This window comes from Callorhinus ursinus, unplaced genomic scaffold (assembly GCF_003265705.2).
Source record: "Callorhinus ursinus isolate GAN/ISIS: 27379988/994484 unplaced genomic scaffold, GSC_fseal_2.0 scaffold68, whole genome shotgun sequence".
NCBI lineage: Eukaryota > Metazoa > Chordata > Mammalia > Carnivora > Otariidae > Callorhinus > Callorhinus ursinus.
Genome location: NW_027397130.1, coordinates 2,700,663 through 2,724,712, shown reverse-complemented (window position 1 = coordinate 2,724,712; position 24,050 = coordinate 2,700,663). Strand labels below are relative to the sequence as shown.

General features: G+C 51.0%; 1 long non-coding RNA gene across 1 annotated transcript in view; it reads right to left on the bottom strand.

The window, feature by feature from the left end:
• Window positions 1-18,837, bottom strand: part of LOC141371311 (uncharacterized) — a 41,465-nt gene extending 22,628 nt beyond the window's left edge. The window contains exon 1 of the long non-coding RNA XR_012376177.1: window positions 18,798-18,837. This is a non-coding gene — a long non-coding RNA (uncharacterized lncRNA). The remainder of the gene's footprint in view (window positions 1-18,797) is intronic.
• Between the last annotated feature and the right edge of the window lie 5,213 nt (window positions 18,838-24,050).

Genomic DNA, 24,050 nt, shown 5'->3' with positions numbered 1-24,050 from the left:
AGGCCACACATCATAGGATTCCTTTTTTGCCGCATGTCCAGAATAGACAAATCCTAGGAGGCAGAAAGCAGTGGAGGGCGGCGGGGCTGGGGGAGGGGGGTGGGGGGGTGGTCAGCAGCTGCTGAGTGAGTATAGGCTCCCTTGTGGGGAGATGAAAATGTCCAGGAACCAGAGAGTAGTCACGCTTGTACAACATCCTAAGGTACTAAATGCTACTGAATTATACACTTGAGAGAGTTAAAATGGTAAGTTTCATGTTCTGTGTATTTTAGCACAATTTTTGAAAAAACAGATTCTGGGACCCCACCAAAAATCACAACAAAAAGCAGGGAGGCTACAAATAGGGGCTGTGTTTCAGGCCAGGGAGCCTCAATAGCAGGGCTCAGTCGGCTTAGCTGGCTTCCCCAGAGCTGCCCTGGTCCTCTGGTTGGCTAATAAATATGCCGCCAGGGAGGGACCCAAAGGCTGGGCTGGGGGAGGGGAGCCAGGAGGAGCAGCTTGGGTGTGTGTCCCCCACCCCCAGAGCCTGGCTAAGCCCCCATCCTCCATCAGAGAGGCTCAGGGAAGGTGGGCAGGGACGCTCCAGTGAGCACCAGCCTTCTTCTTAAGGCTTTGCTGGGGCTGTCTTGAGAGTTCGGCCCACTGGTTGGGCAGGAGGCTGTGAGAGTCCAGGTATGGGAGGGGGGTGACCCAGAGCCTGTCCACACGGACCAGGTTCCACACAGCGGCCGGGTCTGCTGAGCTGGGCATGTGGGGCCAGGATTCTGAGGCTGAACTGGTCCCGGGGGGCGAACCGGCCTTTGAGAGAGGGGCCCGTCCTCTGGGCCAGCCCAAGCTATCCCACAAGAACTTAGGGGTGTGGATGATCTTCCTGGGCAAACCCAAGTTCATGCAGGAGGGGTATGAAGCTATAGCTTTTCTCTGGGCCATACAGTGCGCCAATCCTCTTAGAAGCGTTAAGTCCTCTTCTCCCTACCGCGAGCGGACGCAGGCACGCAGATCTTTGAGAAGACCCTGATGGGCAAGACCATCACCCTTGAGGTGGAGCCCATTGACACCATTGAGAATGTCAAAGCCAACATTCAGGACAAGGAGGGCATCCTGCCTGCCCAGCTGCATCTAATTTCTGTGGGCAAACAGCTGGAAGATGGTGGCACTGTCCGACTACAATATCCAGACAGAGTCCACCCTGCACTTGGTGCTTCATCTGCAGGCTGGCATCATCATCGAGACTTCCCTCCGCCCACTGGCCCAGAAATACAACTGCGACCAGACGATTCGCGGCAAGTGTTTTGCTCGCTGGCATCCCCCGGGCTGTCAACTGCGCCACACCAAAAACCCGCGCCCCAAAGAGGTCAAATAAGGCCCCTCGACTGGCTCTTCCTTTGCCCGCAGGGTGGCCTCCTGCCCGAGCCCAAGGCCCTGGGGCCTCAGTAAACTTTCCCTTTCATTGCCTGGAGCAGTAAAAAAAAAAAAAAGGCTTTGGGGGGGGCCTGCCGCAGGGGGGCAAATCCTGGTGAAGTGCCTCCTGCTGGCTCACTTTGCAGAACAACCCTTTTCAATCATCAGATTGAAGCAATCCTCAGATCGCTTGTTTTTTAAACAGAGAAAACACCTTAACGGATACCTCCTACCCTCCTCATAAAATATGCAGGTTGAATGTATTCCCCATCTGGAATTAACTAGGGAAGGGGTTCTTTTAACCAGCAGCTCCTTGTGAGAAACTCATTCTGGAAAACAAATACAAGAACCAGCCTTTCTGAGTCAACCACGCCACAGAGAAAAGCCCTCGGGAAGGCCGGTGTGTTGTGTGAAAGCCTCAGGTAAACAGGCAGGTGACGGCACCTGCCACTGGCACGGAATCCGCCGCGTCTGGCCCTGGCAATGGGAAGGACGGCGTGTCTGTCCGGGACGAGTCCTTTCTCCTGCGCCACACCCGCGAGGGAGGACTGGCCTTGAGAAGTCTCTGGCTCCGGGTTTGCTTTTGGTCATGTGATTCTTGATATCACTACTTTTTTTTTTTTTTAAGATTTTATTTATTTATTTATTTGAGAGAGAGAGAATGAGAGATAGAGAGCACGAGAGGGAAGAGGGTCACAGGGAGAAGCAGGGCTCCTGCTGAGCAGGGAGCCCGATGTGGGACTCGATCCCGGGACTCCAGGATCATGACCTGAGCTGAAGGCAGTCGCTTAACCAACTGAGCCACCCAGGCGCCCATGATATCACTACTTTTAAGACTTCATTAAACAAGTAGTGTTTCCTATTTATGTCATTTTCTTTTTTTTATGTCATTTTCAAAAGAAGTTTGCTCTTCTCATATGAAACGTGTTACAGTCAGTTCTCAGAAATTCAAATGGCCCATAAGCAAGCACAGGGACGGATGCTCATCCTAAAGACCCACAATTCCCAACTGCAAAGAGGTGCTATGTGGACCTGAAAATTCTTTTGAAAGATAACCTGCAAAGCGAGGGCCTTCCTGCCTCCTCTCTCCCTGAGTGGGAAGCATTCATCATCACTACCTACACTTTGCTCTTTGTTTTTTTTTTGGGGGGGGGGGGGGATCCCATGTTCAGTTTTGCCATGGATTATATACAAGACCCTGGGCAAATCGCATCCTCTCTGTGCCCACTTTCCTCTTGGTTAAAATGGGGATTCATGTAGTTTTGCCCTTTTGCTAGTACGTAGGCTGAGCAAGGCCTCCTGTCCTGTTATACTGACCACAGAGGCCACCATGCAACCAAAGCATTCGTATTCTGTGTCACCTGTATCCATAAGGATGCCATGCTTCCCTTTTATCCATAGAGAGAATCTAGCCACCTGCCATGTTGGCTTTCTGTGGGCACAATAAGAATGAGCACAAACTGGGGGGCTTAAAACAACCCAGACTCATTCTCTCACAGCTCTGGAGCTCAGAAGTCGGCCTGGGCCACACCTTCAAAGGCTGTAGGGGAGGATCCTTCCTGCCTCTTCCAGCTCCCAGTGGCTGCCTGAACCTGTAGGCTTGTGGCTGTTCACTCCAGTCTCTGCCTCTGTGGTCACATGGCCTCCCCTCCTGCTTGGGCCTTCTACTCTTCTGTCTCTTAGAAGGACCCTTGTCACTGGACTTAGGACCCACTCAGTTAATCCAGGATGATGTCATCTCCAGATCCTTAATTATATCCGCAAGCACCCTTCTTCCATAAAGGCTCACATTCAGAGGTAAGGAGGGTCAGGACTTGCGCATGTCTTCCCAGGGGACCACCACTCAACCTTCCACACCTGCTTTCTATGCCTAACAAGTTCGCAGTGGGGGCGATTAGGGTTTCACTGATCAGAAATCAAACCCATGATTAGGATATCATGACCTAGATGACTTAGTGACCTACTAGCAGGAACTGAGCCTCATTCAGAACCCAGCCAGAGGTCCACTAAAATGCCTGCGGGAAACCAAAACGGGAGAGGGACCCGTTTGCTGGGGATGGAACAGATCTGCTGAACTCTTGGCCCGCAGACCTACCCTGCATGCATACTCCATACGCAGGAATACTCTTCTCTCCCCGAAACATGGAGACCTTTCTACCTGTTTCCTATTTTCCACGCTTGATAGAGACGCAGGTAACGGAAATATTTCGCTTTTTTCTTAACTCGACTAAAAGGAAAACAACAACGTAAGCACCATAACATACGGCAGTCAGCTCTGGTCTGTGTCCGGATGCCACTGACCCGGGATGAGATGCTGCTCACTGCCGGTCACTGACACACAGGTCCACAGCCCAGTGTGGCCACGGCACCCTATTTTTCACAAGAAGCTGGACACTGGATATTCTTGGAGGGTGAAATCTCCCAAGTATTAAATGTTGACAATTCAATATATTTAAAAGCCCTGGTTAGTATGTGTACATCCCGTGTCCACAGATGTCCACAGAAGCACTATCACTTACAGTCAAGGGACAGAAGCACCCCATTTTTGCCATTGATGGATGAGCAGATAAGCAATATGGGGTCTGTCCAGACAAGGGAATCTGATTCATCCGTAAAAAGGAAGGACATTCTGACACCGACTACACATTGAGGAACCTCAAGGACACGGTGCTCGGTGAAATCAGCCAGTTTGCAAAAGGACAGATCCTCTCGGATTCCACTTATGTGGGGTACCCGGAGTCGTCGAATCCGGAAAGCTGAGAGGTTGTCAGGGGCTGGTGTTCCATGGGGACACTGTCAGTTTGGGATGATGAATTAGTGGTTTTATGTTGTGTACATCTCACCACAATTAAAAAAAAAAAAAAAAAAGACCCACCTTGGGCTGATCATTGGCCACACATCACATCTGGATGGCAAAGGATGCCTGCCAGTTTGGGAGTTGGGCAAAGTTCCTTGAATGCAGCAACCCTGTCTTATTTGCTGGCGTTCCCCTGGCGCCCAGGCCACCACCTGTCCCCCCAGCAGGCTCTCAGTGCTTGAGATGTAACACAGCTTTGATGTTTCGGCTTTTCAGGGCCGTGTCTGTGGTGTATGTACGGTACAAAGGGATTGTGTGCACAGAGAATCGTGTGAACCTACACACACACACACACACACACACACACACACACACACACACACGGAGGAGACGAGAGGGTGAGGAGTGTCCGGGGCACCTAATGCCACCCACTTAGCCACCCAGACATTCAGGTTGCAAGCTCTGGTCATCTGGACCTTAAAATCCTTCCTTCAAGGGGCGCCTGGGTGGCTCAGTCGTTAAGCGTCTGCCTTCGGCTCAGGTCCTGATCCCAGGGTCCTGGGATCGAGCCCCGCATCGGGCTCCTTGCTCGGCAGGAAGCCTGCTTCTCCCTCTCCCACTCCCCCTGCTTGTGTTCCCTCTCTCGCTGTGTCTCTCTCTGTCAAATAAGTAAATAAAATCTTAAAAAAAAAAAATCCTTCCCTCGGATTATGTAGAAACCTTTCATTATTCAGAGGGATGAGAGAGAGGATGTTGGGGGACACAGAGCCAGAGAGCTATTTGGAAGGATACGCAAAGGACTGTGGGAAGAGGCATCAGCATGTCCAAGTTCAAATGCAAAGCCACCCGAAGCCAGAGGGGGAAGCTGCTCTTCACAGGAAAGAGAAGAGGAAAATGTCCAGTCGTTAAAGATCTTCAGCTTCAAATACCAGGTGTTTGAAGAGTCTGCTCTTTGCACCCAAGCCCCAGCCAGCCCAGCCTAGAGCAAGACATCAGAGACTTTGGAGAGGGGAACAGCAGCTGCTCCCCATTGTCACCCCGGCCCCACCCCCTGCCCCTCTCTCTTTTGTTCTGGGGAGGCCCCAACCTCGTCACCAAACTAGCCTACCTGAGGGGTCAACAAGCACAGAGAGGAACCAACAGACATGGTCAATGCAGGTCTTGCTCCAATAACTGGATCTCCATATTTATCATATGAAACTTCCTGGCCCACCCTCCCCCCTTCCCACTCCCCTCTTCAACCCAACCCACTCCCCCACTCTCCTCCCCACCTCTACCCTCTCCTCAACCCAACAGTAGATGGCATGCCATCATGGGGGCGGAGAGGCTTCAACTCACACCAACTCAAGTCACTACTGACCGCAGGGAGCTCTTGGGTAGGAAGGATTCTGAGGTCCAGTCTAGGCTCAGAAGGCAAGGGTGCTGTGGTAAGTTGGTGCAGTTGGCCTGAGAAACAAGATGGAGAATGATGGTGCCTTCTGGTTCTGGGGTTTTTATTCTAAGGTGCGTACCAAAATCAAACAAACGTTTCCTTTTGACATGGTGCAATGAAGGTATGTAAGCAAAGGAACGCCCTGATTGAGCCGCTGAGTCTCAAAACTCACATCAGTAGAAACATATCTGCCTGTTTTGCTGTAGGTATAAGATTATTTCCTTTCCATGCCTTTCAAATACAGGGTCCTAATTTCTCCCGCCGCCTGTCGGTCAGGGATTCGGGAGGAGCGGCTGGTCTCTGACCCACAGATTTCACATCTGGAAAGTCTCTTATTTGCTGTCCCGCTCCCACTTCCCGTGCGGAGCTTACCGCAGCGCTACCTGGGGTGTCTCCTACGTGACACTAGCCAAGTCCCTTCAACAGAACAAGGAGTCAATTTGCGGTGTAGACACTCAACGGCATACTACCTGAAATGAGCCAGACAGAAAAGAGCACGTTCTGTACCATTCCATTTATACAGATTCCTAAAACAGCCAAACCAATCTGTGGGGTTGCAAGTGAGAACAGAGGTGAGCTCTGGGGGCTGGAGGAGGCCTTCCCCACGCCATTGTGCCTCTCAGAGTGCTAGCTACACGGACATCAACACACGTGAAAATATGCCGAGCTCTCTCCTTAAGATCTGTACCCTTTATTGAATGTAAGTTAGAGCTCAATTTTATAAGCTGCTTTTCCTGGGAGCGTATGTTTTATATATATGGAAAACACAATATACAAAAGCATGTTTAAAGTATCTTAAATATATACGAAAACACAAAATATAAATATATTTTTTTTACTAGGAACGTGTATTATTCTATATGGACAACACAGTATGTGAGGAAAATAGAAGACCAGCCTCTTGAGTTTGTCTCGGGGCACCTGGGGGGTTCAGTGGGTTGGGCATCCGACTTGATTTCGGCTCAGGTCGCGATCTCAGGGTGGTGGGATCCAGCCCCATGTCCAGCTTTGCACTCTGCGGGGAGTCTGCTCAGGGACTCTCTCTCCCTCTGCCCCCCCACGCTCTCGCGCGTGCGCTCTCTCTCTCTCTCTCTCTCTCTCTAAAATGGATAAATAAGGGGCGCCTGAGTGGCTCCGTCGGTGAAGCATCTGCCTTTGGCTCAGGTCATGATCCCAGGGTCCTGGGATCGAGTCCTACATCGGGCTCCCTGCTCAGCCAGAAGCCTGCTTCTCCCTCTGACCCTCCCCTTGCTTTTCTCTCTCTCTCTCTCTGACAAATAAATAAAATCTTTAAAAATAAAAATAATAAAATGGACAAATGAATCTTAAAAAAAAAAAAAAGAAAAAGAAAAGAAAGTTTATCTCCCAGCCCCTCCACGTGCAAACGGGTCCCCTCTTGGGGACTGTCCACAGCCCATCCCCCTCCTCAGTCTTGACTCCCCTCCCTGGCACCTGGCCACCCCAGCTTTGGGATGGAAGACATTTCTAAATACTTGCACTCCAGAAATTGTGAGATCAAAAGAATCTTGGCCTGGGCGCCTGGGTGGCTCAGTCGGTTGGGCAGCTGCCTTCAGCTCAGGTCATGATCCTGGGGTCCTGGAATCGAGCCCCACATCTGGGTCCCTGCTCGGCGGGGAGCCTGCTTCTCCCTCTCCCTCTGCCTGCCACTCTGACTACTTGTGCTCTCTCTCTATCTCTCTGTGAAATAAATAAATAAAATCTTAAAAAAAAAAAAAAAAAGAATCTTGGCCTGTGTTTCCAGAGGTCACGTCCAGGGGCAGGCCTTGGCCCCGCGGGCAGTGCCATCTTGAGCCGCAGGGCTCTGCATTGCCAAAGACCGTGGGAAGGGCTCTGGGGGGCTCCTGGGCTGCATTCAGCACATCAGAGGAGGCTTCCTGTGATTGACCACTGTGGGAAGGCAGGAGAGCTCAGGATGAATCCAGGCAAGGCTCCCACGGTGTCAAGACAAAGCTGACTTTTCCTTTACAGCTGCAGAGTCAGCCCCAAGGGGTCAGGGAGTAGGAGGTGCCCACAGCAGTGCTCCGGGGTCAATACTGCAGGCCCCCGAGCACCTACATCCGTAACAAGGAAAACAGGGTCCAGCAGGTGATGGGGATTGTGTTCTTTCCAGTCGTCTCACTGCTTAGAGAATCAGTGGGTCCCCTGGTTTGGTCCAGCCGGAAACAGGGAAGCAGAAGGAAAAGGAAACCAGTAGATATCCTCCACAGGACAGCCCAACTCCCTTCCCAGGATGAAGCTTCCAGACTCCTGCTGCCCCCCAAATGCGGGCAATTTCTTAGGTGAACCCACCAGTGTCTCCCGGCTCAGGAGCAAGCAGCGGGAAGGTGAGGACCACTTGGCATTTTGTCGTCCAGCTGCATCTTTCCGCTGAAAGAGAGGTTATCCACGTAGCTGTTTGAGGGCCAGGCTGGGAGCATCTCCTCTTTCCAAAAAAGGAGAAGCTGAGATGCTTCAGCACACAGGGCTGCTGAGAAGGCCAAGGGCACCCCCTTCCCCCAAAGGCACACAGGGCTGCTGAGAAGGCCAAGGGCACCCCCTGCCCATTCCTACCTCCTGCTATCAACGCCCACCAAGGCAGAAGGCCCCAAATACTATACAAAGCTGACACCAGAGGGACAGACAGGGTAGAAACTGTGACATAGAAAGTTACCAGTCGTGACCCAGAGAAACTTCAAATGCTATGTGAGCCAAAGCTGACTCATGTGTTTTGACTTGAGTTCAAAAAGTATGGCCAATATTTCAAATGCTAGGTTGACCAGCTATCCCGATTCGCTCAAGATTCTCCCAGTTTTAGCACTGAAAATCCCCTATACTGGGTAGCCATGTGTCTTAGGCCGCCATAACTCATTACCACAATTTGGAGGGCTTAACACAACAGAGATGTATTCTGTCCCAGTTCTGGGGACCAGAGGTCTGAACTCGAGATGCCAGCAGGGTTCATTCTTTCTAGAGACCTGGAGAGAGAATCCTTCCTTGCCTCTTTCAGCTTCCTGTGATCCTTGGCACCCCTTGACTTGTAGACACATGCCAGTCTCTGCCTCCATATGTGGCATTCTCCCTGTGCCTGCCTCAAATCTTTCTCAGGTAAGGACAGGTGTCATTGCATTTAGGGTGGTCCTAAATTTGGGGTAATCCCACCTTGAGATCCTTGCCATAATTACAACTGCAAAGACCCTTTATCCAAATAAGATTAAATTCACAGGTCCCAAGGGTTAGAACTTGGAAATATGGAGGACGCAAGTCAACTCACTCCAGCAGAAGAAAAACCAGGATGGAATCGGTCCCAGAAAGACCAGGATGATGGTCACCTGTCCCCTCCGCCACCTCCACTACTCAGGACAGACCTTCTGCAGGAGGCAGAGGTGGGGCTCCCCGATCCAACCCTGCGCTCACCTCAGGGAGTGGACAGCTTGTCACCATTGCTGGGCAAGGCCCGTGTGGCCAGTTCCTGGGGAAAAGATCCCTTTCCCTGGGGTGGAGAAGAGAGGAGAAAGCCTCTTTATCTGCCTGCGAGCATCCGGTAGCCCCTTGGGTGGGATGGAAGCCCTGTGGTCCCCACATCTGTGGCCTTCTAGTCCTACGCTCTGTCCTACGCTCTGTCCTACGCTCTGTCCTACGCTCTGACATTTCTTTACTACATCCTACTCTTGGCCTCTGCTCTTTGACTCAGGCTATTTTTGGAGCGGGCACATAGTAACATAATAATGACATCTAAGGCCTGCTGGGGGTCCAGACCCACACCTGCTGACGCCCAGAGTCTTCCTGGTGGCGACTTCCATGGGGGCCTCCATCCAGAGGTCAGGAGCTGGGTAGGCCCCTACGTCCAGAATAGCAGACGGGAGTCGGAAAGAGAGAAAGCAGGTGCACTCAGGAGCCCCCTTGGAGAAATCAGCCCAGGGAGACCTGCCTTCCACGGTTCTCAAGGAATGACAACAATTGGAGCTTCAGAAATATCCCACTGCTCGGTCTCACGACCCTGAGGCCATGACCTGAGCCAAAACCAGGAGATTTTTTTTAATTTTTATGTCGATGTAAGGAGTACAACATTATTATTTTTTCCCTAAAGGATTACCAATTAGTCTGTCACCTTTTATGGCCTATCCTTTCCCTCCACCCGTCCTAATGTCACTACCATCAGAAGGTCAGAACCCTCCGTGTGAGTCTCCTGGGGCTGCCGTAACCAAGTACTGTGAACTGTGTGGCTTGCACAACAGGACATGAGTCCCTTGTGGTTCCGGGCACCATAACCTGAAATCACGGTGTCGGCAGACCCTTCCCTGCCTCTTCAGCTCCTGGGGGCCGCCAGCCTCTCCCGAAGGTGACACCTTGCATAGCACAACATCACAACCAGGACACTGTCCCTATAACCCACAGACCTTACATACAGATTTCTCCACTTCTGCTAATTTTTTCCTTTTGGGGGGTACACTTTCCGTACAATACAATACACCCATTTGCAGTTAGTTCTATGAGTTTTGGTAAATGTATACAGTGTGCAACCACCGGCATAATTAAGTTTTAGAATAGAGAAGATGATGTGGAGGAGAACGGACTGGAGGGTCTCCGGGCTTCTTACAAACACCTTCTGTGTTTTCTTCATGGAAAGGATACACATTCATAGAGCGAGACACTATTTTTTTTACATAAACAGAAATTAATCGAGTGTATTTCCAGACTTTTGTATACATAGATCTAGTTCACAAACATGGAATCATTTGGGGTACATAGCTTTATTTTTTTTTAAAGATTTTATTTATTTATTTATTTGACAGAGAGAGACAGTGAGAGCAGGAACACAAGCAGGGGGAGAGGGAGAGGGAGAAGCAGGCTTCTCGCGGAGCAGGGAGCCCGATGCGGGGCTCGATCCCTGGACCCTGGGATCGTGACCTGAGCCAAAGGCAGACACTTAAGGACTGAGCCACCCAGGCGCCCCTGGGGTACATAGTTCTAAAATTTGGTTTTTTAAAACTTAACATACCTGTCCGCCCATGACAAGAAAAAAAGAATTTGGGCTCCTGGGTGGCTCAGTCGGTGAAGTGTCTGCCTTCAGCTCAGGTCATGATCCCCGGGTCCTGGGATCGAGTCCCACATCAGGCTCTTTGTTCAGCAGGGGAGTCTGCTTCTCCCTCTGCCCCTTCCCCCTGTTTATGCTCTCTCTCTCTCTCTTTTTCACAAAAATAAATAACATCTTTTTTAAAAAGAAAAAAGTTCTACAACTTCCTGTACGGTAATAAGGCATTCTGTTGCAGGGCCATCCCGTGAGAAAGGCCAAAGAAACCCCTGGGACAGCAAAGCAGGATCCCAGGACTCCATCCGCCGTCCAGTTTGGGGATCATCCTGCCCAAAAGCCCCCTCTGCCCTTTGGCAGTCAGCCCCCACCCCACCCCTGGCTCAGGCCACCCGGGATCTGCTTCCTGGGTCTGTAAGTCTTGCCCTCTGTAGATTTCATAGAAATGGAAGCATCTAGGATGTCACTCTGTGTCTGGCTTCTTTCGCTGAGCAGAGAGCTTTGAGACGCATCCCCGCTGTGCTGTCATCGGCTGCCCCTTCCTTTCCATCCCCGAGCCGTCATCCCTCTACGGCTGCCCCGAAACTTGTTTATCTGATTACCAGCTGACGGGCATCTGGGCTGGTTCCACTCTGGGGCTATTAGGAGTGAAGCTGCTGTGAGCATTCGTGGACAAGGTTTGTGCGGACATACGTTTCCAGTTCTTTAGGAGAGATACCTAGGGGGATTTGGGGGTCATATGGTAAGTGCTCATGTCACTTTTAAGCAACTGCCAACCTGGCTCCCAAAGCGGCTGCACCCTTTTGCAGCCACCAGCGGCCCCAGCGCCCCGGACGCATGCGCGGCTCCCGGCTCCCCCACATCCTCACCAGCACTTAGTGGTGTCGCTCTTCTAAACCCCATCCACTCTCAGGGACATGCGGTTTGAACTCACGTGTGCCTTGACGCGGAGCGTCTTTTGGGGTCAACATAAGACGTAACATTCCTACGTCTGCATTTGTGGTGTGTCTGTTTAGATTCTTTCTCGACCCTCCCCCTCTGTTTATCAGTCTCCTGTTTTGTGACATTGTGACCAGCGAAGAGGGCCCCATATGGTTTCCACATCAGGAGTTTGATATTGTTTCTGGCCTAGAACGTGGACAAATTTTACAGATGTTTGACAGGAAGCTGAAATGAAAATATAGTCTCATGTTGACAAAGGGACAGAAACTCAGCTCAGACCAGCTGAGCCACCAAGGGGATGTCCCAACTAGGAAGGCCCCAGGTGCGTCCCGATACTCTGGGTCTGTCCCGGTTTCTGTCTGTTTCTCCGTTTCTTGTTCTCCTGCTTCTCTCCATGTGCTGTCTCAGCGACTCGTAGTAGATGCACATAACCTGGGGCGGGGAGGCATGTTGGACATCCCTCCAATTTAGTGACCTCGGAGGAAGCAAGACTCTCCTGCACGGTCCTTGGGCAAATGCCCAGGGGAGGGCTTCAGTCACAAGGATCCCCAGGCTGAGAGCTGTGGAAGCTCCCAGGACCGAGACCCACCCCCCTCCCCCGACACACACAGGACCCCACGGAGGGGGGGGTCACACCCCAGGGGAGCTGGGTGCTCTCCCCATAACCAGAGTGAGGCAGCTGAACATACACATACCTCCTGCCCCCCAAACAAGACGCACAGCAGGACAGCAAGGGCGTGAGGCTCTGGTCCTGGGAGGCCTGACTCCTTCACGCCCTCTGGGTCTGCGATTGCTCAGAAAGGCATGCTGAAGTCTCCACTGTCCTAACGGGCGTTATGTGCTGCATCTTTCCTGTATGAAAATTCATGACTAGGAAACCTTGAGCTGCAGTAACATCCTTTCTCCTGTTTCATGATTTTCATGGATGATGTTCTTTTTTTTTTAAGATTTTATTTATTTACTTGACAGAGAGAGACACAGCGAGAGAGGGAACACAAGCAGGGGGAGTGGGAGAGGGAGCAGCAGGCTTCCCGCCGAGCAGGGAGCCCGATGCGGGGCTCGATCCCAGGACCCTGGGACCATGACCTGAGCCGAAGGCAGACGCTTAACGACTGAGCCACCCAGGCGCCCCTTCGTGGATGATGCTCTTTATTAAACCAGCCCCTCGTCGCTTTTCTGGATGCTCGTTGTCCCCACATCTCTGAGTCAAGAAGCCTGTTGGTCAGGAGTCTGCTCAGAAACGCCACCTGTAAAAGTCCTATGTGTTCGTCGCAGAAACGCTGGAAAGTACAGACAAGTACTAGAAGGAAAAAAAAATCATTGTAAGCACTTCTGTATTTTTATTCTTTCTTTCCCCTCTCCTCTCTGTGCACTTTATACATGGGTATTTTCACAATTCTGAGACCGCACTGCGTGTTTTCCTAATCCACTTTTTCCTTTTTTTTTAAGAGTGTATTTATTTATTTGAGAGAAAGAGAGAGAGAGAGAGAGCACAAGCAGGGGGAGCTGCAGACAGAGGGAGAAGCAGACTCCCCGCTGAGCAGGGAGCCCGATGCGGGGCTCGATCCCAGGACCCTGGGATCATGACCTGAGCCTGAGGCAGATGCTCAACCCACTGAGCCACCCAGGCGCCCCCCAATCCACTTTGTTCATGTAAATGTTACACATGGTTTCCACCGTATCGTTGCAAAGATCTTCCAGAACGTGAATTGTAAGGATGGCACTGAATTTCCTCGCATGAACACACCGTACTCGATTTAAGTCAGCTGCCCCTGGAGGGACACTGAGCTATTTCCAATTTATGTACCAGCTCTGCTGCTGTGAACGCATCGGCACGCAAATACATCTTTCTGTGCATCTCCGGTTCCTTTTCATTTCCTTCGGATATTCCTTAGGTGTGGACTTACCTAATAAAAGGGCCCGAGTGGTTGAAAGGATATGGGACGGCACTGGCAAACTGCTTTTCAGAGACACGGAAGCCACTGTAGCCCCACGCACGTGCGTGAGCACCCATTTCCCCACACGCTCACCCAACCTTTACCAGTGCCTTTTCAACAGATTTTTAATTTAATTGAGGACATGAGGGTTTAAAATCACAAATATGCTCTGTTTGGGGATGAATGTGCCCCATGCCCACCTTCACACTACTCTGTGAAGTACACACAAGGCTGTTCTGTGCTAAGCCTTGTGGCAAATACTGTTGGGGATCCATACCCTGATGGGGAGGAATTCAAACCAAGAAACAGTTCAAGAACAATACGCAAATTAACTAAACGCAGAAACCCACATTCACTTGCAGGCCATCAAGCTGGAAAGGCAGAAATGAGCCTGTTGAAGAGTAAAGGGGTGTGTACGGGGCGGGGGTGGGGGCGTGGGGAAGCCTGTAAGACAGAGAAATTCTCTCCATGGGGCAATCTGACAATTCATGTCAGAGTCGTAAAAATGTTTGAATGTTTTAATGAGATTTTTCAAACCAAAAAGAGTGATAAATTTTGATCAAAAGGAATCATGCTGATGAAGTTACAAGGAAGGCATGCATGCTGGTGCATACTGTCCCCTGGTGCATACTGCCCCTACTGCACACTGTCCCTGACATATACTGTCCCCTGGTGCATACTGCCCCCTGGTGCATACTGTCCCCTGGTGCATACTGTCTCCCGGTGCATACTGTCCCTTGGTGCCTACTGCCCCCTGGTGCATACTGTCCCCTACTGCACACTTTGCCCTGGTGCATACAGCCCCTGGTGCAGAGTGCTCACTGGTATATACTCTCCCCTGATATATACTGCCCCTGGTGCATACCGTCCCTTGGTGCATACTGTCTCCTGGTGCATACTGTCCCTTGGTGCCTACTGCCCCCTGGTGCATACTGTCCCCTACTGCATACTTTCCCCTGGTGCATACAGTCCCTGGTGCATAGTGCTCACTGGTATATACTCTCCCCTAATATATACTGCCCCTAGTGCATACTGTCCCTTGGTGCATACTGTCCCCTGGTGCATACTGTCCCCTGGTGCATACTGTCCCTGGTGCATAGTGCCCACTGGTATATACTGTCCCCTGCTATATACTGCCCCTGATGCATACTGTCCCTTGGTGCATACTGTCCCCTGGTGCATTCTGCCCCCTGGTGCATACTGTCCCCTGGTGCATTCTGCCCCCTGGTGCATTCTGTCCCTGGTGCATACTGCCCCCTGGTGCATTCTCCCCCCCCCCCCGGTGCATACTGTCCCTGGTGCATACTGCCCCCTGGTATATACTGTCCCTGGTGCATACTGTCCCCTGGTGCATACCACCCGCTGGTACAAACTGCACCTGTCATCCTTTTGCAGAGCCAGTGGCAGTACAGGATGTCCCGGTGCCGTTGTCTCAGCAGTGGGACCCAGGACCCGGCGTTCATCTCCTCTCCATGAGGATGATGTGTGTTCCATGCGCAGTGGAGGCTTCAGAGATGAGCAGCAATCTGCTGCCGCTCTCCTCCAGGGCGGAGCTGGGCTTGGTCCCAACACTATCCCATTGGCTTCCAAGTCTCTCCTGCTTCAGCCCTGCCATATCCCAGTCCCTCCCTGGCTGTCTTCACGTTTGGGTGGCAGGCAGAAACTTCTGCATCCATTCTACAAGTTTTTGAGAGTCTGTTGTGCCATGACCTGCTCTACAGTGGGGCCCCTGGGTGAACCAGCTGGACCGCACTCCCTGGTCTCTCGGACTTCACTAGGCCAAACCACACCACACTGGTTCTGTATTTATGGCAAATCCTGATCAGAGAGTGTGAGTCTTCCTACTGTGCTCTTTTTTGAGGTTCTATTGATGACTCCAATTCCTTGGTATTTCCCCACAAATTTTAGAATTAGCTTATGTTTCTTTGTTTTTTTTTTTTAAGTATGCTGAGATTTTTGAATGGGATTGTGTTACATCCTTAGATCAATTAGGAGGGAATCAGCAAATCTTTCAATCCATAAACAGAGTCTTCTTTATTTAAATCTTTAATTTCTCTCAGCAATAAAGAAATCAGAATATATTAAGGGGAGACCAGAACCTGAATATTTTTATTACAGAAAATTTTTATAAACTTTAAGTTTTAAAAACTCGACTAAACTTTAATCAAAGCTCAAAGTAATCCAAGAGCTTAAACGCTAAGTAACTCAGAAAACTGTATTTTGTATAAACATATACATGCACGGTGGGTGGGGGGGCGGCACCTGGGTGGCTCAATCGGTTAAGTGTCTGCCTTCAGCTAATCCTGGGGTCCTGAGATCGAGCCCCACGTCAGGCTCCTTGCTTGGCGGGGAGCCTGCTTCTCCCTCTCCCTCTGCTGCTCCCCCTGCTATGCTCTCTCCCTCTCAAATAAATAAATAAAATCTTTTAAAAAAATAATAAAACATTGCACATAGTTCACAAGGCCAAAAATTGATCATTAAAACACTCTTCGCTGCCAGCAAAAGACAGCAACTGCTCTCAGTGTCTTGGGTACCCTCGGAGGAAATGGGCATACGTCCACCAACACACGGATTCCTTCTGGTTGCACAACAGAAATAAAACCATATATTATTTGTAGAGGGTTGAGTCGTGGCCCCCAGAAAGACGTGTCCAAGTTCCAGTCCGTGGGACCTGTGGATGTGACCTTATTTGGAAATAGGGTCTTTGCCGATGTGACTGAGTGAAGGATCTCAAGATGAGATCCCCGTGGAATTAGGGTGGGCCTCAAATCCAATGACTGGCGTCTTTATAAGGCTGAGGGGAGGGAGGTCTGAGACTCAGGAACGGAGAGGAAGGGACCCAGAGGAGAAGATGGAGGCAGAGAACGGGATGGTGCCTGTGCCGAGGGACGCCAGGAACGGCAGGCGTCCTCCTGCAGGAGCTGGAAGACGCAGGAAGGCTTCTCCCCTCGAGGCTCTGAAAGCAGCAGGTCCTGCTGACACCTTGGTTTCCAACTGGTGGCCTCCACAACTGTAAGAAAAACACTTTCTGCTGTTTAAGCCCCCAAGTTTGTGATAATTCGTTATCGCAGCCCTGGGTAATGCAAACAATATCGTTCCATACTTAGGGGTTTTTTCCTCCCACATGGTAACACACGACCTTGGAACTCTTGTGTGTCCATTCGACTAGGCTACCGTCCCCACTTGCTCAGTCAAACACGAATGGAGGTGTTTCTTTGGAGGTATTTTACAGATGTGACTCACATTCACAATCGGTTGACTTGAGGTCAAGGAGATTTGTCCTGGATAATCCGGGTGGGTCTGACCTAATCAGTTGAAAGACCTTAAGAACAGAGCTGAGGTTTCGGAGGAAGACAGCAGTCTGCCCATGGACAGCGGCTTCAGCCCAAGAGGTCCAGCCCACCCTTCCGGACAGCCTGCTCTGGAACTTCCAGCCTGTCCGGGAGGCCCCTGCGATGGTGTAAGCCAACTCCTTGCAGGACATCTTTTTATGCTTGGCATTTCTGGCAGCCTCTCTGGCCCTGGCCGAACACAGCACTTGGCAAAGAGCAGTCGCTTGATAAATATTTGCTGCGTGAGGGGCGCCTGGGTGGCTCAGTCGGTTGAGCCTCGGCCTTCAGCTCAGGTCCTGGGATCAAGTCCTGCATCCAGCTCCCTGCTCGGCAGGGAGTCTTCTTCTCCCTCTCCCTCTGCCTCTCCCCCTGCTCACGCTCTCTCTCTCTCTCTCTCCAACAAATAAATAAATCAATAAAATCTTTTTAAAAAATCATCTCTCTCGGGGCGCCTGGGTGGGCTCAGTCGGTTAAGCGTCTGCCTTCAGCTCTGGTCATGGTCCCAGGGTCCTGGGATCGAGCCCCGCATCGGGCTCCCTGCTCCGCGGGAAGCCTGCTTCTCCCTCTCCCACTCCCCCTGCTTGGGTTCCCTCTCTCGCTGTGTCTCTCTCTGTCAAATAAATAAATAAAATCTTAAAAATATATATATATATGTACAATATATATATTTGCTCTGTGAGTGGCTTCAACCCCAGAGTTGCCTTGCAAATTCCTATGTGGTGGCATCCTCACTACAAGGTAGGTCCCAAGCCACCTGCTGAAGCTGTGGGGACACGGCCACGCCATTCTGGGGCACATGTTCTCCCATCAGCAGTACTCACGCTAGGGCCAGAGCCTCTGAAAAGCAGTAGCCCCGGGATACAGCCTGCATTAAACCCAAAGAAACCTGAAATGGTGACACAGAGAGCAGCCCGCTCATGTCTGGAGCCAGGACATGGAAAATACCAGGTTTCAGCCCAGGGAGGAATAACCCATCAACAATACCCCCAAAAGACCATGACCGCCACGGTCGGCACCCAGAGTTATTCCTGCATGCTCGTGGGAACCCAGCAGGGACATGCAGGGCAAAGTGGCCGGGGGCCGAGGACCACATGCACTTCATGGGTTCAATGAACAGCATTCCAGCGGCGCTCGTGTGGCCATCCTGGCCCTTCGCTGCGGGCCTGCATCTCTCAAAGCCCACTGTGCAGAGAAACTTGGTTTTGAAACAGGGCTACTCACGGCAGCAAGGCCTAAACCTTGGAACGACTCACCACCTGCCAGTCAGGGTCTAGTTCAATAAGCCATGATACACCCAATGACAGAAAACCATGGAGAAAGTCAAAGGAATAAGGCAAGTCAATCCATTCGAGGGGACATATCCCTCAGGCCACACTGCTAAGAGAAAAAAGCAGCATAGAGAACACTGTGAGGTGCACTCCCATGTGTGGGATAGAGAAGAAACCACAGGAGGGCAAGGGGGGGGGAATGCTCTGTGCATCCTTGCTGTGGGGCACTGAATGCCCCCAGAAGGAAATCTAGGAATTTCCTAGATTGCTTCCAGAATGGAGAACCAGGCTGCTGGGGACCAGAGGGAGGGAGGTTTCTCAGTGTGTATCTGCTGAACTTTTGAATTTGGCACCCCTGGGCACGCCCCACTCTCCTCGCTGGGTTGGCAGCCACAAAGGCCAAGGGTGGCGGAGGGGCAGAGCCCAGGGATGCTGTCCTGTGCTACTGGGAGCCCAGGCTCAGACGCAGCAAACCTGGACACACCTTTGGCCGTCTGGGCCGTCCTCAGCTCACCTGCAAAGTGGAATTTCCACAGTGCCTTCTAGTTCGAACATTCCCTGACACCAAATGCAATTCCTCTGGCTCTCCCTGACATTTTTGCCAACAAGAAGCAAAGAAAGGGACTTTAAAAAAAAAAAAAAAGTGTCCTTTGGGGCACCTGGGTGGCTCAGTTGGTTAAGCGTCTGCCTTTGGCTCAAATCATGATCTCAGGGTCCTGGGATCTAGCCCCAGGGGAGCTCGGGGAGTCTGCTTCTCCCTGTCCCTCTGCCCCTCCCACTCATGCTCACTCGTGCTCTCTCAAATGAATAAATAAAATCTTTAAAAATAAATAAAAATAAAAATAAAATGTGTCCTTTGGACTTATCTTCATATTTTTTCATCAAAAAGCAGCAGGATTGGGCTGCCTGAGTGGCTCCGTCGGTTGAGTGACTGACTCTTGGATTCGGCTTGGGTCAGGATCTCAGGGTCGTGGGATCAAGCCCCACGTCAGGCTCCCTGCTCAGTGGGACTCTGCTTGAGGATTCTCTCTCCCTCTTCCTCTGCCCCTCCCCCTGCTCATGTGCACGCTCTCTCTCTCTTGCTCTCTCTCAAATAAATAAATATCATCTTTAAAAAAAAAGCAGCAGGATTTTAAAAAGCAATGAAAATCTCTTGTTTTGTGTGACCTAAATGACATTTCTTTGGGCTCTTTTAGACAAAAGTGTCCCAACGCATGAAGGCATTGAGATAGGAAGTGCGTTTGACTCAGAGGGGGATTTGTAACGCAGGTCTCAGAACCCCCGTTCCCGGAGCCCGGAGTCCGTGGCTTTATCGGTGGTGCTCAAAGGATTTATAGAGGACACTTGAGACCACCTCCAGCAGCCAGAAAGACCAATTAGCAAACTCATAAATGGGCTTTTGTTTACTGCTTTGAATCCCCAAACTAATTAATGGTGTTCAAGTAAGGGTTTCACCCTTGATTTTAAAACTTTGTTAAGTGTAAGTTATTTTTAAATTTGTGAAAATAATGCATTTCACACTGGAAAAAACTGCGCTTATAAAATCGTTTTATACTCGAACAATTCTGCACCAGGCAAAGGTCTTGAAAAAAAGCAGATGTGGGACATGTAACAGACGTGATTAATTTGCGTTAGAACACCACCGAAACCCGCCAAGGGTCGAGTATGTTCAGATGGACTTAGAACTCCTAGGTCTGCTGAGAACGTGGGGACAGAGTCAAGCCGGCCGATCTGGGGCAGGAGTATAAGTCGGTGCAGACCTTCGGGGACTGTTGGACAATTCCGAACAAAAACGGCAGATCCCCGTGCCCTTTAATACAAAATCTAGGCATGTTATTCTAGATGTGCTAGCACCCTGCATGGGCAAACATAAAGACGTTCATCACTGCACTATTTCTAACAGTAAGACACTGGAATCGGGGACTGATTAGATTGCAAAATTAATAAAGGACAGCGTTTAAAATAAAAGCCTTCTGCAATGGGAGATCTCCCACGGGGGCTGTGGTGTGGTCACCAAAGCAAACTCATAAAGCAGTTGGTTAACTGTCCACTTTTCACCACTTGTTAATAGTATTCCTTAGCCTCCGCTGCTCCAAGCATCCAAGGTGGAGAGGTCCAGTTTGTGCGGATATTTAGGGGCGGAGGAGGGTTGTCCCAGGAGCTTGAAAGCCTGCAGCTGTCTCGGTCAGCCCTGGAGGGCCTACTGAGCGCAGGCTGCTGAGCTCCTTCCACACCTGGCCTGGCCTCCCCCACCAGGCACCTGTGGGAAATGGCAGGACCCGATCCAAGGGCATGAGATCGGAAGCCATTTAGGATTCCTTTTCCTCCTGTGTAGAAGGAGGGCTCGGACAGGCTGCCCTTTGTAAGAAGCATTCTCAACAATGAGAGCTGCAGACAGCCTCGGCGTCTCCTGGGTCAGGACCTCTGGGGTGGGGCCCGGGGGTCAGTATTTGGCTGCCTGCCCAGGGAGTTCTTAGGCAAACTGAAAGATTGAGGACTTCTGCAAACGCCCTAGCTATGCTTACGTTTACTCGAGTTCTGACACCTAAACACCATGTGTCACGCATACACAATACTTATCCCCTGCGTACACAGAGTCAGAGTCCCATAACACGGCTCGCCCGTCAGTCACACCTCAGCCTTGCAAATGCGAGGGGACCTGGTGGGGGACAAATCATCACGTTACGTATTAAAGATGGGGCAATGTATTATAGTAGGTCCTGAGTTCACCCCACGCAAACTGCCCTGCGTGCCGGGTGTGCGTGGTGGTGGGTCCTCCTTTCACGGCCAGACCCGACTGTAGTCTGGAGACAGTATCTGTAGGAACGAAGAGCTGCCCTGAAGCTGCTTTGTAAGGCACGACTCATGGCGCTTAGTTTTCGCTGCCAAAGGTAGCAGAGCATGGGATGCTGGCTTCATCTCGAGCCCTGACTTCCATTCACTCGGGAGGGACACCACCATTCCTTGCTCCCCGCCTCGGCTTCTCGATTCAGAGGAGCAGCATGAAAACTGCTGCTCGTTTCTCAGCGATAACTCAGACACCAATGAGTTAATATTTGTCATTGGCACTGTCAATTGCCTAGAAAGAAAATGGCATTCAACGAAGTGCTTGGTCTGAATGCACTCCTATATGCCTGCATGTCTAAGATCTTCCTGGACAGGTCGCAGACATTCTTGAATGCAAGAAAGCCTACGTGGGAGTGTGAGCAAACTATGCTCCAGGATTCAATCACATACCTGTGATACTTCTGCCTGCTACGTGCTTAGAGTCTACCCCTGGCATCCCTGTGGACCTGGACTGTCCAGGAACATGACCTCTAGCTACATGGGACGATTTAACTTTCAGTTACTTAAAATTAAATACAATTAAAAATTCAATTCCTCAGTAGCACTAGTCACATTTCACGTGCTCACCAGTAGCTACGGATGGTGGATGGCGACGGCGGGGAAGAGGGCAGACACCAGCCACCCCCATCGGCTCGGAAAGCTCTTTCAGACAGCACTGCTGCAGGCTCCAGACCCCGTCTCGTCATGCCGGGCTGACAGCAAGTGCTGAGTAACTCTTTGCTGCATGAGTAAGAAAATAATGAGTTCGGACTTGTCTTAATAATTCCTCAATGAGACAGAACGGAAGACAGAATCTGCTGGAGCCCAAACCCGTGTTTTGACCCAATTGGATTAGCTGGAGTTATCATTATTCCCTTCTGCCTTCTTCCGGTTTTGTTTTTATGGAACACTTTACACATTTTGGATCAACCCTCACCCTATTTATCTACTCCTTTAATTCTAGTCAAATCTGTCATTATCTGTGCCTCCAAATAAATTATCTAAACACTATTTTACCCAAACTGGGTATTTGCAGTTGAACAGACAAGGTATGTGTTAAACTTTCCAGGAAATTGATTTTTTTTTTTCATAGGTTAGGATCAAATTCTAGACAAACTTATTTCTCAGGGCAAGAAAGAATTCCCCTTTTTAAGCTTCCTTTCCTTTTTTTTTTTTTTAAAGACTTGTATTTATTTATTTGACAAAGAGAGAGACAGCGAGAGAGGGAACACAAGCAGGGGGAGTGGGAGAGGGAGAAGCAGGCTTCCCGCCGAGCAGGGAGCCCGACTGGGGACTCGATCCCAGGACCCAGGAATCATGACCTGAGCGGAAAGCAGACGCTTAACGATGGACCCACCCAGGTGCCCCATGCTTCCTTTCCTTAAAAAAAAAAAAATTAAGCAAGTAACCCGGGGAACCATATATCACCAAGAGGAAACTGGAAACTTCCAGGGCAAAAACCTCACACCCAAGACAAACTGCAAGGAAACCTGAGTTGAAACTGATCCAGCTATTTTTAGGATTACAATAAATACCCCCTTGGCTTCAACCCCACAATTTACTGCCTAGTTCCAGAAGATAGGGACACAAAAAGAGCTGGAGACTGTAAGCGACTCTGCACCCCAGGATTGCAGGTTTCATCCCAAAACAAGGGTTCTGGGCTGCGGCCCCTCCAGAGTGAGCCATCATTTCCACCCCCAAGCCCCCAAGCGAGTCCTCCCCTCCTTCCTTCCTGGAAAGCAGATTCTAAGTTTGCGTATGTTACCCAAAGTCTCTCCAGGATATCAAATGAATGTAACATACTTAGCCAAATAAACTGCAGAACACGCCAGAAATCGAAAGATGGGCTCCTGCAGTTCCCAATTTTTACAGCAGGCGTTTCGGTTAAAACAACAACAACAACAACAACAAAATATATTTCTCCTGCAGAATCTTTATAAATATGGCTTTAACGATCAAAAATTACTTTTAGACATTCCCCTGCAACAAGAAACGACTTTCTGATTTGCTCAGCAGAGAGAGCACTGTGCAGGTGCGTTCAAGGGAGAAGCAAAACCAGAAAATGGATTTTCATTGAGTTATACTGTCTTGATGCGGAAAAAGTTAAGGCTGGTGTACATCTCCTTTATTACGAGTTTGACTTGGTCTGATTCAAGACCTAAATGATTTAAGGGGGAGTTGCTCCATGGAATACGGATCTCAGCAGAAGAAAATAAAAGGCAGCCGGCCCACGATGACCCCACAGACTCCAGGCCACTCCCTTCTAAACGAGGTCTCCTTTCGGGTCGCGTGCAATCGCTCCAAAGGACACAACCCCAGATCCCAGCGGGCCCCTTAGAGACCTAGTCCTAGTTTAGAACCAGCTCCTCAAACCTCGCTCCCACCCCCACATTCATTTCATCAGAACCATGAAAGAAAAGTAAGAAAAGGTGCAGTTGCTTTTCTCCCTACGCGCGCCCTAAATCTTGGGGGCTGGGTTCCACTCTTCACAGCCAGAAGAAAGAACACGGAGCTGCTCGCCTCTTCATCTGATGCATTTTCCTCTCTCGCCTTTGGGGGGAAACAAGCTAGACTGCTCCCCCGCTCCAGTACTTTGTCTCCCATTCCTTCCCCGCCCCCGGCCCGTTTGGCTCCCGCGCAAAACAAGAGACTTCTGCCCCAAACCGAGGGACCACTGCGCGGAAGGGTAGAGGGCGGGTGGGGCCCCGCAGCGGCGCCCCTCGGAGGCCGGGGCAGGAAGCGGCCCACTTCCCCGCTTCGGGCCAGAACAATGGCTTTTTGCCCGGAAAGCGAAGTTCGGAGGAGGCCGGGCGCGCCCCAAGGGGCGGCCCAAGCTGGGCTTGGCGCGCGGCCCCCGGGTCCCAGGCCCCCCAGGCGCCTTTCCTGCTCGGAGGGACCTGCCCGCGCCCCCGGCCCGGCCCCCGAGCGCGCGGGACCCCAACCCCGGGCGCGAGGCCGAGCCCGCCGCGAACAATGCGCGCCCCGCCCCCTCGCCCGCCCCCGCGCGCCCATTGGCCAGCGCCTGACCAGGTCGGCCCGCGGGGGCGGGCGCGGGCCGGGCGCGGCGCGGGGGCGCGGGGGCGGTG